A 15,238-nucleotide genomic window follows, 5' to 3' on the forward strand; every position below is an offset into this window, starting at 1 on the left:
CCTGCTCATTTCACGTATAGACAAAAATTAGGACTAAATTGTTTAACATTTTTTTCACAGTAAAGTGTGGATTGGGACAGATCCAGTAAACTGGTTCGGTGAGCGTCATACACAAATGGTTAATTGTTGTCAGTAATGAGAAACCGTGGAGAAATGTAACATATAACACATCCGTATGACATTTTTTTCAGGGAGGACTTCAGTTCTTTATTGATCTTTTGGGGTTTGATGAGACATGATGTCCATTAGTATTGCCTTATGTCTCAAGAGGGGAGGTATAAAGGGAAACATTTAAAAATTGGGGTTTTGGACATAGTATTTTTTGGAACAAATTGACCAGTTCATAGGCCAGATTAATATTTAATTTTGAGTTTTTCGTGACCTACACTAATATCTTTGCATGAACTAAATTGAGTGAATGAGTAACACCTCTTGTGTGTGTGTATTGAGTTGGGTAGGTGCATGTGTTACTTTCTAGGAAAGAGTAGGGACGTTTTTTCCCCAAATGTTCTCGTGCTAATAGATGGAGAGCTGCTGAGGAGAGGAACGGCTGTCAGAGGAATCAGGCTGCAGAACCAGGTGTCGATGAGAGGTCGAACGAATCATGTTGGTGGAGATGACAGCGGCTAAGAGACAACCTCTACCCATCACTGTTTCTGCTGCCAAAGTGAGACAGCTACACACCAGGAAGGGATTCTACCTCCCCCAATCAGCTCTACAGGAGCCCAGGGTGTGACCTCACAGAAGCAGTGTAAACCTTCAAATCTACAGATCGAGGATGACGGGGGTGTCCAGGTCAAGGGGATTCCATGCACGTGTCAGAAAGCTGTTGTGTCTCTTGAAGAATGACACATCACGCCCATACCCTATGCCCTTTGATGCAGATAACAAAGATCTTCATCAATTCCACCCCCCCTTTTCTTTTTCTTGCCCCAAGCTGTGAACAGTTTTTGCTTCAAGGACTGAACATTCCCTAAATACAGAAAGAAGAAGAATTGCGTTTGTTAGTTTAAGCGAAAAAAGAAGAGAAAAAACAGAAAATTGTCCTTCTGTAAGCGCGCAGTCCCTTATGTAAACCACATGTCATAATGTATTCATGATGTCTTTTTGCAGGTTGAACTGAGGGACATATTCTGAATGATATTAATTGGGTTATTTAGTGAATTGTTTTTGTTTCATTTTGTGGCTTTGTATAGGTACCATTCTGCAATCAAGAGGGGTATAAACGAATCGTTTTTGCAGGTTGTTTTCCAGTCAGAGGTTTGGATTATGATTTTGTGCTGAAAGATATCTTCTTTCGCCCGAGCTCTGAATTACGGAAGACGTTATAAGTCTTCCGAGAGGGGTTTATGAAGTATATCTTCCAGCCATAGTCATACATAAATATGAGCCAGAACACAACTTATTGAATTAATACACATTCATAGTTAAAATGAGTAGTCAAATGTTGCCAAATGTTCCCGGGGCACACAACTGGAGAGGCCGGGCCATTTGAGACACAGGGGGTGTTTGAAAACCAAGACAGACACCTCTCCTTGGATAACAAAAGAAACATGTGTTCACCTTTAGAGGAGAAAGCTTTTGTCTCATTGTATTCACTACGTTTGAAGCTCACCACCCTGTGAATCTATTTAACATGTCTGTGGGAGCCATTGACTCCCAAAACCCTGTTTTAGGAACAGACACCATATGCTACTAGTTGAGTTAAAATACTGGGCTAGAATACAGAGATACGTTACTAAGATGTTAGTATCCTTTGGTGAAAATATATACTGAAGTTAAAATGAACAAAAGTATTTAACTATGGCCTGTGTAGTTTTAATATAGGTAAAAGCCAGGAGAAGGAAAACGTATTCACATGAATGGATGCTGTGTCATTAAAGCCTTTAAAGTTAACTATTGTTTACAGATGAATAAGAATGTAATTATTGGTATCATTCTAAAGTGTATATTGTGCAAAGTATTAATCTAATAACAAAACTTCATTGTGAAATATGGTTCTGTACTGAAAGTAGATATTGCTGAATTGAGATCCCTGCATTGTGTGACCTAGAATATTATGCGCAACTCAAGCTGTCCGTTGCTCGGCCGCGACGGATCAGCTCCTGATTGGTTGAGAAAGAGGCCAAGGAGGAGCCCTGGCTAAGGAGCGTCTCTTTGAATCTTTTGTATATAAACCTGTTGTTTTGAGAGTAGCGGTGTGCTGCTCATTTTGGACCCTCTTGCAGTCACCATTCTGGATTCTCCTTGTCGACAAATAAAGAAAGGAGAGAAACCTTATCACCTCGGATTTGATGTCTCCTTTGTCCTAACATTCTCACTAAAGGCTTGCGTTCTTCCACGGTTTAAATCCACTGTGTTTCCACACATCATATACATCAAAAGTAAAAGTCCGGAAATCATAATTTACTTGAGTATAAGCACAAAAGTATTGGTCAATCAAAATGTACTTAAAGTACCAATAGTAAAAGTACTCACTATGCAGAATGTCTCATTTGACAAGTTTTCAAATGTTTGAAATGTATACAAATATTTTTGAAAATAGCCGATCTACAAGCGATCTATTTTCACTACAAGCTCACACACAGAGCTGGTAGATCTGTTACTTTAGAACATTAGTGAAAGTATGAGTATGTGGTTAAAGTGGTTAAAGCTTTTATTTGACCTTAGTGAACACAAATCAACATTTACAGAGTGATATTAAGAGTGATTGACCTGTTAGGGCAATGGTTTTCTTTTACCGCTTTGGCACTAAAAGTCTATTTGCTATTTTGCAAGTTGTGTGTTTTAGATTAAACAATGGACTTTAATCATATTAATGCTGCAGAACCATGGTAACCATGGAACGGAGAGGTAGGGGTGTGGCCAGGTGTGGATTCTGATCAGCTTTTTTGCAGCCAGACAGGATGTGACACACACACGCGAGCGCACACGCACGCGCACGCGGACACGGTCACGCCTTCCTCTGATTAAACACACAGACCAGTTGGATCTTGTTTGGTTCCATAGTTTCCAGACTTGTCTAGTCGTCACTTTTAGACACAAATGACTGGAATTCATTTCAGTCGTTCTGTTAAAGAAATATTATGGCATCTGATTCCAAACAGCAAAGACATTGTTCATGTATTAAAGTGATGGAACACCATCCAGACACATGCATCGTTATTTTTCCATGCTTCACCCCCCCCCCCCCTTTTTTTTGTACATTTATTTTTTTCATGCTTCTTTTTTGGTACATAGTTGTATTTTTTCTGTATTATATGTATTTTCATGTTGATTTTTGAACTGTTTGGTTGCTACTATATATGTCTATGAAATTAATTCAAGGACCCCAACGGAAACAAGTCCGCAAGGACTTTTTTGGCCGGACCTTTTAGACAAAAGCATTATAAATGTAACTGTGTTGTTTTACATTCTTTTGCCTAATAAAAATTTCAATCAATCAATCAATGCTAGTTGAACAATGAGTTCACTTTGGCTTAGACTCAGGTATTACTGGTTTGGTTCTTGATTTTCCTCCTTCCAACCCAGAGGGTTAATTCGGGTGAATGAGAACTAACATCATCCACCGGCTCACCCCGAGGTTGTGTTCTTTCCTCACTCTTGTATATTCTGTATAGGCTACTAATGATTGTAGGAGTCAACATGACAACAGACACATTGTTATACTTGCAGATGATTCTGTGATTGTTAGTCTTTTGAGTGATAGTGAGGCCAGTCATGGCCCAGTTGTAGATGAATTTGTTTCTTGTTTTTATTTTTTATTGATTGATGTACTTTATTTAGTAAGACATAAGAACAACAGTACATGGAAGTACAAATTCACAATACAAGGTCTACTAAACTGGAAGACTCATTAAGCACTGAGCTTGTTTAAGATGAGAACCCCATGCACACAAATCATGATGACATATACAGAGACAGACAGATATACACACTACTATACAGAACGTCATACAATCAGCTTACAGGTTACTGGTATGAAGAGTGAAAAATAAGTACAAGAGAAGAAAAAGAAAAGGGGGGGGGGTAGGGGGGTAGGTTAAGACTTAGGCAGGGGCCATTTTCGAATTGCAGCCTCCTGAAGGTGTATCTTTAGGGCAGTTTTGAAAGTGAGTAGGGTTTTACACTCCTTTACTCCTTTTGTTAGGGCATTCCACATTTTTGATGAATAGCATTCCTACAACTTAATGTCACAAAGACTAAAGACATGTGCATTGATTTTAGACGATCTCCACCAGCTCCTCAGAGTGGGACCCCCTCAGAGTAGTGTCATAAATGACCAGACAGTGGATTTGGTATTAAACTACTTATACATTTCTCTGCTCCATTATTGACAACCGTCTGAAATTTGATCTCAATACTGAAATGGTGCGTAAGAAAGGTCAGCAGCGCCTCTTCTGTTTAAGGAAGCTAGACACATGTCAGGTGGATGAAGTCACTGATGATTCTGCTCCACAGAGCTTTCATAGAGTCTGTTATTTCATTTGCTGCCATTTGTTGGTATGGAAACCTTGGCGTTAGACAGAGAAATGCCCTTAACGGGGTTGTGAGGGGGGCTAGCAAGACTGTGGGGGTACAATTCAGCTGTCTGAGTCGTATATATGACCAGCAGGTGCTTAATAAAGCGTCATCTACAGTATTAGAGCGGACAGCTCTCATCCCATAAATCCTGAATATGAATTCTTGCCTTCCGGCCAAAGTTTAAAGACCCCTGATTAAAGGTTAAAGGTTAAATGCCCCTGTTGTCAGCTGTATGACAGTATCACACACACACACACACACACACACACACACACACACACACACACACACACACACACACACACACACACACACACACACACACACACACACACACACACACACACACACAATTCAATTCAATTCAAAGGGCTTTATTGGCATGAGAAAACATACGTTTACATTGCCAAAGCAGAAAGCATAATACAACAATACAGCAATACAATCAAAACAAAAAATATGTACATTTGAAAGTCAGAATCTTCAATAGATCCATTTCTATGTACCAAGATCACTGGGTGCAGGTATAGTGCCGGAATATACACAATGATTAGTCTTTAGGGTGGTTGTGTTCCGTTTGATATCCTTTTCCTATCACAGCAACTCACGAATCTTGCTGCTGTGTTTGCACATTGTTGTACTTCGCCCACACACACACACACACACACACACACACACACACACACACACACACACACACACACACACACACACACACATATATGTGACAGTTGACCTCAATGCTGCAGGTCAAGCCATGCAGGGCTGGGAGGTAGCGTATGCTATTTGTAGACTTTGAGGTGTGTGTGTGTGTGTGTGTGTGTGTGTGGGGGGGGGTGTCTATTTACTGGCCTTTGTATAGATTAAACCACAGTGCATATTAATAGTTACCGTATAAATCAGGAGAGCAACGGCTTTCAATCTTTTATTGTAAGGCCAGAGTACACCAGAGTGATACAGTATACAGCTGTAAAAAATACATTAAAATGTTACATTAAAATAATTCAGCACTATGTGTGCTGAATTATGTTAAAATTCATGGAAGTCAGTATGGCCCCCTGGAAAGAAATCTTGCCCACCCCTGGTCTAGTTAAATACATTTTTCAAAAAAACATGAATATATATGGCAGCCTTTTAGAATGTACATTTTTGGTGGGGGTAATTTTGCTTTTCTTTGAGGACTTGGCGGGCGGATTAAGATGGTCAAAGGGCCGGGTCCGGCCCCCGGGCCGCATGTTGCCCATGTGTGCCTTCGGCCTACAGCAAGACGTGTTGTCTAACTTTTGGACAAAAATTGTCTTGTTTTTGTCTTGTTTTTCGAGGTCGGTTCGCTTATTTCTCTCACGATACTTAGCAACACCGACTCACCTGTTGCACGTTACCAAACAAACAACACACACACACCGGCTTCACTCCTGAAGCCGGTGGAAAAATGTCAACTCCAGCAGTTATAGCTTTCGGTTTTAAAGATTACGAGGTGGAAGACAAGACAAAAAAAGCAGTACGCAAGACAAGACCTATACTTCACATTAACATTACTGCATGCTAAATGCAAACTATAACTAGTGGTGGAAAGTAACTAAGTACATTTACTCAAGTACTATACTTAAGTACAATTTGTAGGTATTTTTTACTCTACTAAAGTATTTGCAATTTCCAAAACATACATTAACCACTTCAGCGCTATATACATTTCGGCCATTTGAAAATAGCCGATCTACAAGTCAAGCTCACAAGGAGCTTGTAGATCTGCTATTTTCAAAAGAATTTTATATATTTGAAAACTAGAAATGGGAAATTTTGTATAATGAGTACTTTACTTTTGGTACTTTAAGTACATTTTGATGCAAATACCTTTATACTTTTACTCAAGTACATTTTGAATTCCGGACTTTTAATTGTAACAGAGTATTTTCTACATTGCAGTATTGATACTTTTACTTCAGTAAAACATTTGAGTAATTTTTCCACCGCTGAAGGATGGTAGAGATGAAGAGATAAAGATGTGTTGTTGTTGAGGGGGAGGCACCTGTTGTGTACTGATGTGTGCTTAATGATGACATCATAAGGAGGTGACGCGAGTCACTGATTACATTCACGTGTGTACACTAAGAGCCGATGTGTGTGTGTTGTACACGGAGAACTTAATAAAAGTTTCCTGTTTAAATACGGAGTTGATTCTTTAGATAAGTCATCACTATCTAACAGCACCCATTTCAGACAGACAGACAGAGAGAGAGAGACAGAGAGGTTCGATAGTTCAACATGGATGTAGTTCAAGCCACCTTGCTGTTTTCATTCATCATATTATTCATTATATTCACTAATAATCGCTCACGCTCGCACAGCATACCAGGTAATTCAATTCCTATAAACAAATTAATATATGTTTTGGACTTTACCTCTCATTCAACCTTAATATGCAGAACCTACAGCATTTTGTTTTGTTAATGTTAATTATATTAACATTAACGTATATCTAGATATAAATGTTAAACTATCGTTTTTGTTAATATAATTTATTTACTTTTATAGCCCTATCAGAAAAAAACGTACACAAATATTTCATTTGGTATTTATTTATTATGATACTGACCGATTGTGTAGCAACTTGAAATGAGTGCCTTACAGACCCACCAGGGTAACAGGATAGGTGGGCACTATGATGGGTAATAGGGACATCTGGGCACCTCGATGTAAAATTGGCTATTTTGTCCAAAATGTTAAAAAATTAAATATTTGAAAAATGGTCTTAAGTAAAGTATATGATTAGAACATGCTTAAACATTCGACAATCAAGGTCTAATATTTCTACAATTGCTACAAAACCTGTATATACAGTCATTTTGGGGCATAAACAAGAAGTTGAAGGATAAATCAAGTCTGGTAAGTCTGATAATGATGTAGGCCTACCGTGCATGTACATACACATCATGTATACTGGTAGCTACTTTTACTTAAAAGAATATTTCAAATATTACATTTTTTAACATTTTGGACATTCAACATACAAAAGTCAAAGTGGCCTAAAGCCCTATTCGCATGGGATTAGTATTATATAGGGACCTCAGGTGATTTGTAAAAATTACGGGGGGGGGGCATCTGTTTTTTAATCCCATGCGAATCGACCATGTCCGTGATTTGTAAAGTAATTATTACAAAGCCATATTCGCACGGGATTATTATTATGTGAGGACCTCTGGTAATTTATAAATCACGTCTGTGTTTCTTTTGGCGCATTCGCACTGGATAATTCTGTGTTTTACTTGAAATTACGGACATTATCCATGATCCTTATAATACCACTCCTCCTCCACTCCTTACAACGCGTGCTTCTCCTGCAAGTGTACCGCGCATGCGCACCCTCCCCTTCCCTCCTCTCCTCCCAAAAAAAACAAACATTTTGACGCCTCGACTCAAGGAATGTGAGTCGACGTCAGGCTCCTCGACCGACGCGTTGACTCGCCGACTTTTAGGGTACAGCACTGGATGTTGTTTGCAAAATTATTATTTATTCATTGTCCATCAGAGAGGTAGGCCTAAGGTCACAGCTTCTCTCTACTTGTATGATATTGATAGCCTAAACTTTTCATTTGTTTGCGGTTATTAATATATATTGCTTGCTGGATATTAAGACATCATTTTGGGATTTTGGCTGTATTTTGTCAAATGTATATTTATCTATATTTTGTTGTTGATCAAACGTCAGGGACGGTTTACTGTGATTTGCTGTGCAGTGTGCACACTGCGCTGCCACTGACATCAATGAGACAGACAGCTGCATGCAGTTCACTTATTCTACTGCGTAGTTCCTAGGAATTTTTCTATTGACCAGAGTCCCATAGCAAGGAGAACTCCTTCTAACGCTATGGACCAGATAGGTTGGATCAGGGAAAGGTAGACTGATGTGGCTATATGATGCATCATGCCACTTATTGTTTTATAGCAGGGAAAACTAAAAACTTGTTTTAAAAAAATGTAAAGGTAAAAAGAGGTCAGTTAGACCTCAAATTACTGAGATGTCGATTCGCACTGGACTAAAATTATCATAGTGTTACCCCGCTATAATGATCAACAGGCAGGACTCAAGTATAATAGAAAAATATCCAATCTTTATTAGCATTTAGTAAAAATAAGGAATTTCAATAAAACAGTTTTATTCCAAATTAATTTAAAATCTGAAGTGAGCAATGACATACAACATATAACATTTCCCCAAATGCTTCCCACAAAAACCAGCTTGCTTGTGCTCCACTCCTGATGGCTGCAGGCTTAGAGAGGGGAATGAAATGGGTGAAATCACACGATAACACAGCACCTTACACTTGACCTCAAGGCCAACACTGCAACCAACACTGCAACTCTATAGAGCACAACAAACGAAAAGGCCCAATGCCCTGTTTGCACACGGCAGTCGTTGGCTGCTGTTGCGGCTTCCTCTCACAGTAGCCGTGAAACATGGCGCTACTTGTTCCTGCATGTTTTATTTTATTTCTACATTTACAAACAGTAGTAGCCTACTACTCTACATAAACGTCCAGATTTCAAATATAAAGTATATAATATAGTCCACGGCCACGGATGTAACAAGTTAAAACGCCTGAGTCTAAGTACCCGTATTTTCCGTATTGTTCAATAACAAGAGAGAGAGAGAGAGAGAGAGAGAGAGAGAGAGAGAGAGAGAGAGAGAAAGTAACTACTGTAAGTACATTTACTCAAGTACTGTACTTAATTAAAAAAAAATTCAATACTTTTATTTTGTAAATAAAAGTATTATGCAGAATGCATAACAAATTAGTGATGAGCTGTGGATTTGAGCCAGGGGGGCTCTATTTTACTTGCACGCGCACGTGCACGCATGTGCACATAGCCGATCAGCTCAGTGTTAGTTGAAATACATGTATTCAACATGTGATTTTCTTTTTTTATTATTATTTAGTTGCATTGTTAATTTGTTGTTTTTATTTTTGTTTCAATTAATTAATTAATTAATTTTTCTTTTAGTTTTACATAAAAGCCCTTTACATAGATTCACCTCTTTACAGTCTGATTCACCCACACATAAGTACTTAAAATAATCAGACAACTTGTCTTTACTTGAATTACTTTTTTTTTAAGACTTACATTGCTTTCAAAACAGTGGTTTTAAAACAAATAAAAATAAAAAATACACTTTTGTATACTCACCAAAACAAAGACGGTTTTATGGAGTTGAAAGCCTACTCTACTAAATTGGAACACTGTGAGCCCCCACCTCACGTCTAAAATACACTTTTTGGCCAGAAAAGAAAATATTTCACCAGAATTAAAACATGTTTTTGGTTACTCCACAGTGCCCTCTACAGATCAGGGCCCTATTTCACGAAAGGTGAATTAGGGCTTAAAGGGATATTTCACTTTCAAAAAAACTTTTGGTCATTTTATCGTCTACTCAGGCTTTTGTGAACCCCCCAGACCGTTTTTAAGTTGCTTGATTTGGTATTTAGATATTTGATAATCATTTTATCAGACACGCCCCCTTCCTATACAAACCCATTATAACTTCAAACTCAATTTTTAACCTGTTAGATTAATCAAAAACACCCGTCCTTGGTTCTGCTGACTCACCCTGCCCTCCTAATACGTGAGGGGGCCGTGTTTTTTTGATTACTTTTTTCATTTATTTTATTGAATTTTTTAAATGTATTTAATTTTTTTCATTTTCCAAAAAAAATATTATATAATGGGTTTGTATAGGAAGGGGGCGTGTCTGATAAAATGGATATCAAATATCTAAATATTGAATGAAGCAACTTCAAAACGGTCTGGGGGGTCACTAAAGCCTGAATAGACGATAAAATGACCAAAAGTTTTTTTGAAAGTGAAATATCCCTTTAAACCTGGCTTTAACACCTATCCTGGTTTAATTTAGCCAGGATTAGGGATGAATCGGTTTCATGAAAGCTGAATTATCTTGCCAGATTAGCTTAACCAGTTCACTCTGGCTAAATGTATCCATGACTAGATTTCACGAAAGAGAATTGAAGCAATCCTACCTTAGTTACCATGGCAATTTAGCTGTGAAGTTACCCTGGTCAGGAGCAGGCTACCAGCCAAGCTTACTTAATCCAGTGCCTTGTTTTTCCACAGTTAATTCAACACATGTGTTTGTATATGGACTCATTTGAATGACCCTGCATTCAAATAAAATGAAATAAATACAATAAGATATAATCAATTTAATTATATTACTGAAATAGTGTGTGACCATGTATAATAGTGTCACAATGACTCATGTGATATGTCATTGTCACTCTTGTGACTTGTTAACACTATAGCTCATATTGTTGTTAGATGTTTGATAATATATTACAGATTTTTTTTTATTATAAAAAATGTCTGACATACACATACATACATACATACATACATACATACATACATACATACATACATACATACATACATACATACATACATACATACATACATACATACATACATACATACATACATATACATACATATATATATATATATATATATATATATATATATATATATACACACACACACACACACACACACACACACACACACACACACATATATAAATTATCAGTTATGGGTTTAAAAGAGCCTCTTCACTGTACAATGTAAGTCAATGAGGAGCATATTTTAAATGATCAATTTCTAGTCAATGGAGAAATTATTTTTGATCACAAACCAATGAGTTTCCCTACACTTTCCATTCTTATGCGAAAATCAAAGATCTACAAGCCCGTTTTTATTTATTTTTTTACCCCCATTACGCCGCCGGGACCCCCGTTACGGCCACCCCGTTACCGCCGCCGGTAGGCCTACCCCCGTTACCACCGCCCCCGTTAACGCCACCGGCCGGGACCCCCGTTATACCGCCGGGACCCCCTTATCGCCGCCGGGACCCCCATGGACGGCACTGCAGATATATAAATAGATGGATTCCATGTAATCTCTACATTGCATGCTTGGCGCATATAGGCTATTGCATTGTAGATAAGTACTCCTCATGTTTAAGCCTTAACTGAATTATATATTTATGGACTTGTATATAAATTGTATATATTTTTGGACGACTTCTGCATTTAATTTGTCGGCAATACTTTGCCACGCTTTCTCCCTGGATCTACCCAGACAGCACAGCGACATAGCGCCGATGTAGTGCCTATGCCCACATCCCTCTGTAGCATTGTAGGGGCTATGTCGCGTGGGGACCGTTTGCTCACTGGGAAGATGTCTCCGCGACGTCGCTGGCCGCTTTTGCGGCGACATCGCAGCTATCTCTGTGCGATCTTAATCACGACGGTTCAACGCTTTACCTCCCTTCACCCTCTCCTCTTCATCCCCTCATTCTCTCCTTGTCCTCTCTTCTCACGCTGTCCATTCTACACTTATTCTACACTACTCTTCATGTGCAAACATTGTTTTATGATAGTTATATTTTCCAAAAAATCTAAAATGAATACTATCATTTATTAAAACAGTCCTTACCTGCTGTACCGGGTAATGGAAGCCTTTCAGATAATGATAAATATACATTAAAATGTCTTTGGTCTCTTACTGGATATTTAAATATAAGTTAGTGAAACAGTAATAGTTTTCCATTGTTTAGCCTACCACTGCATAGAAATGACACATTTTCTTACTATACCTTTTCAAATTGTTCTGCAAAATTCTACTTCATTCACAATACCCTTTTCCCTGTCATTTCAACAAAGAAACATTTAGCAAAACTTTGTACGAAACCTTTTTCTTTATGTATGTAATTTTCAGTGCAAATATAATATACAGAGCAGTATATACAAATAAAACAAGTCCAAAAAGTGCAGTGTCACAACACCAGTGGTGGAAATTCTACTCACATTTTTTATTTAAGTAAGTATCAATACTGCAATATAGTACTCCGTTACAAGTAAAAGTCCGGAATTCCAAATTTACTTGAGTACAAGTACAAAAGTATTGGCATCAAAATGTATTTAAAGTACCAAAAGTAAAAGTACTCATTATGCAGAATGTCACAAATGTCAAAAATCACAGACTATTTTAAAATAGTCTGCATTGTGGCTTGCAGGGATCCCAGTCAAAAGCTTTATTGTATGATATACACCAGGGGTCTTCAACAGGGGCTCCGGGACCCCTAGGACCCCTCAGAGATACTGAAGGGGGGCCGCCAAATCTTTGTGATAGGGATTTTCTTTTCTAATTTTTTACATTAACCACTTGAACCCTTGCATCCCTATTTTGGGGGGAACATTAGCCGAAAACAGCATACAAGCTTGTAGATCTGCTATTTTCGGCAAAGAGGTTGTGTGTATAGGGGAAAAAAAGAGCAGGTCAAAGCTCAAGTTTACAAAGTATAGGGCATAGCAGTTGCGGCCACTTCCTGGTTCCACTTCAAAATACTCAATGCATTTTTCCCATTGACATTTCCAAAAATATTTATATAAATTAATTTAAGCCTAGATAGAATCAAGCCATCCAGGGTCCTGGTGAATCATGACCATTAAACATTTTTTTCTGTGATTTATTTTATTTTATATTTAATTATATGATATACTATATTTAATAAATACCCTTTGTTTTGCCGTTTTCAAAAAAGTTTTCACAGATTCAAACATGTTATGGTCATGATTCACCAGGACCCTGGATGTCTTGATTCTAGGCTTAAAATAATTGATATAAATATTTTTGGAAATGTCAATGGGAAAAATGCATTGAGTATTTTTAAGTGGAACCAGGAAGTGGCTGCAACTGCAATGCCCTATTGAGGGTTTTAAGTGGTTAAATGTCTGAAAACACACATTTAACATGAATCCAGTATGTAGCGGGGGGTCCCTGCTCCATCTCTCTCTCAGCTAAGGGGTCCTTGGCCTGAAAAATGTTGAAGACCTCTGATATACCCAATAAAGTTTTTAACTGGGTGCCCTGCAAGCCATAGTGTGCAGACTATTATTTTAGAATATTTAGTAAATTAATGCCCTACTTTGACATACAAGAAGAAGGAAGCTGGCTAAGTATCATAAGTGTCCTTGAGCAAGACACTGAACCCCTACTGCTTCCGATAGTAGGTTGGTGCCTTGCATGGTTTCCTCCGCCATCGGTGTGTGAATGGGTGAATGTGAAGTACATCGTACAGTGATTTGAAGGGCCGGAAAGATTATAAAGGCGTTAAATGCATAAATGCAGCCCATTTACCTGTGCACAAGATGTAACAACATAAAACAACCTTGAAACTTGAACCATGAGTTTAAGTAGCGAAAACAGTGAATCCACAAGCTCACAACACATAGCGACAGAATGTGAGCTTCTAGATCTGCCATTTTAAAATATGTTTTAAAGCGAAAGTGTGTCTGTGGGTTTTAAAAATATTTAACCAATGAAAAGAGCTTGTGACTAAATACTACATTGGATACATTGGAACACAGGTTCTTTTTCCCCATTTCCTGAAAACGAAACAGTTTTAGACATGCAAGTTTTCTGTTTCACGCTGACGATATGATAAAGCTGAGGAGCCCACAAAGACAAGAAGACCACTTCATTCTGTTGTTGATTGCAGTCCGTTTCTTTAGCCCCCACCACCACTTTCGACCTGAAGCCTGTTTGAAGTGATCGGTCATGGCGCTGTTGACTTGCTGCTTTGTAGCATGTACATGTCCCAATGGCTTCTGCAATGAAAAAACAAAACAAACAAAAAAACATCAACAGCAAATATAGATGTTGCGTAGTACAGACAAGACCAATTTTCCTTCATGACTATACATCTTATCAATCACATGTGTACACCGTGAAGAAGTAATCACATAACTCTTCCACTGACAGGATGGATGGCTGTCTTTCTTTTTAAGATATTTTGGGGGGCTTTTTCTGCGTTTATTGATAGGAAAGTAGACTGACAGGAAACGGGGAGAGAGATGGGGGGTGACACACAGCAAAGGACCACTAGGCCAGCGGGCGCCCCAGTGGCTGTCTTCCTTAAGGCGCTCTTCCCATGTTGTAAAACAAAAAAGGCTCGCACACTGTGGGCTCCTGTTCAGGCTCACAATGCCTCGCGTTGCGAGGCGTTGTGAGCTTGTACATCGGCTATTTAATTATTTTTGTTATATTAGGCTATTTGACAATTTGGCCAATGTTTTACCCGTTTATGGTATAGTTTGATGCAGTAATGGTCTTATTAATTATTTTCTCTCTTTTTTTTAAGGTATTATTTAAAACGGTCTTAAATTGTCACTTCACTGTCATCTGATGACCCCCCCAAAATCATGTGGGGACAGGTTGAGAACCACTGATATACGCCAATATGGTGTTAGTTAAAGCCTTGCATCTCTTCGATGCCATCACTGCAACACCAAATCCATTGTGCCGAAAATAGCTGATCTGCAAGCTCACAACGCGTTGCAACATGACATGTTGTGAGCTATAGATCGGCTACTTTCACAGATGGTTTGTCTATTATGACGTGTCCAGAATAGGGACTATAGGGTTGATGTGGCTAAAATGTACCTTGTGCAGTCTTCACTCTTTGCTGTAAAGGAATATGGCCCCAATGTTGAATACAAAATACAGTTTAACACTTTCCAGCTCTACAGATTGTTAGCCCTGTGCCGTTTTCTTCAAGAGGGCCTAGAGCATATTTAGTTTTTGGCCTGATAATGCATGTGAGAAAACGAATGAACAATAACAGTCAACATATACAATA

Source organism: Gymnoscopelus braueri, assembly GCF_963280865.1.
Source record: "Gymnoscopelus braueri genome assembly, chromosome: 3".
In the NCBI taxonomy this organism is placed as follows: domain Eukaryota; kingdom Metazoa; phylum Chordata; class Actinopteri; order Myctophiformes; family Myctophidae; genus Gymnoscopelus; species Gymnoscopelus braueri.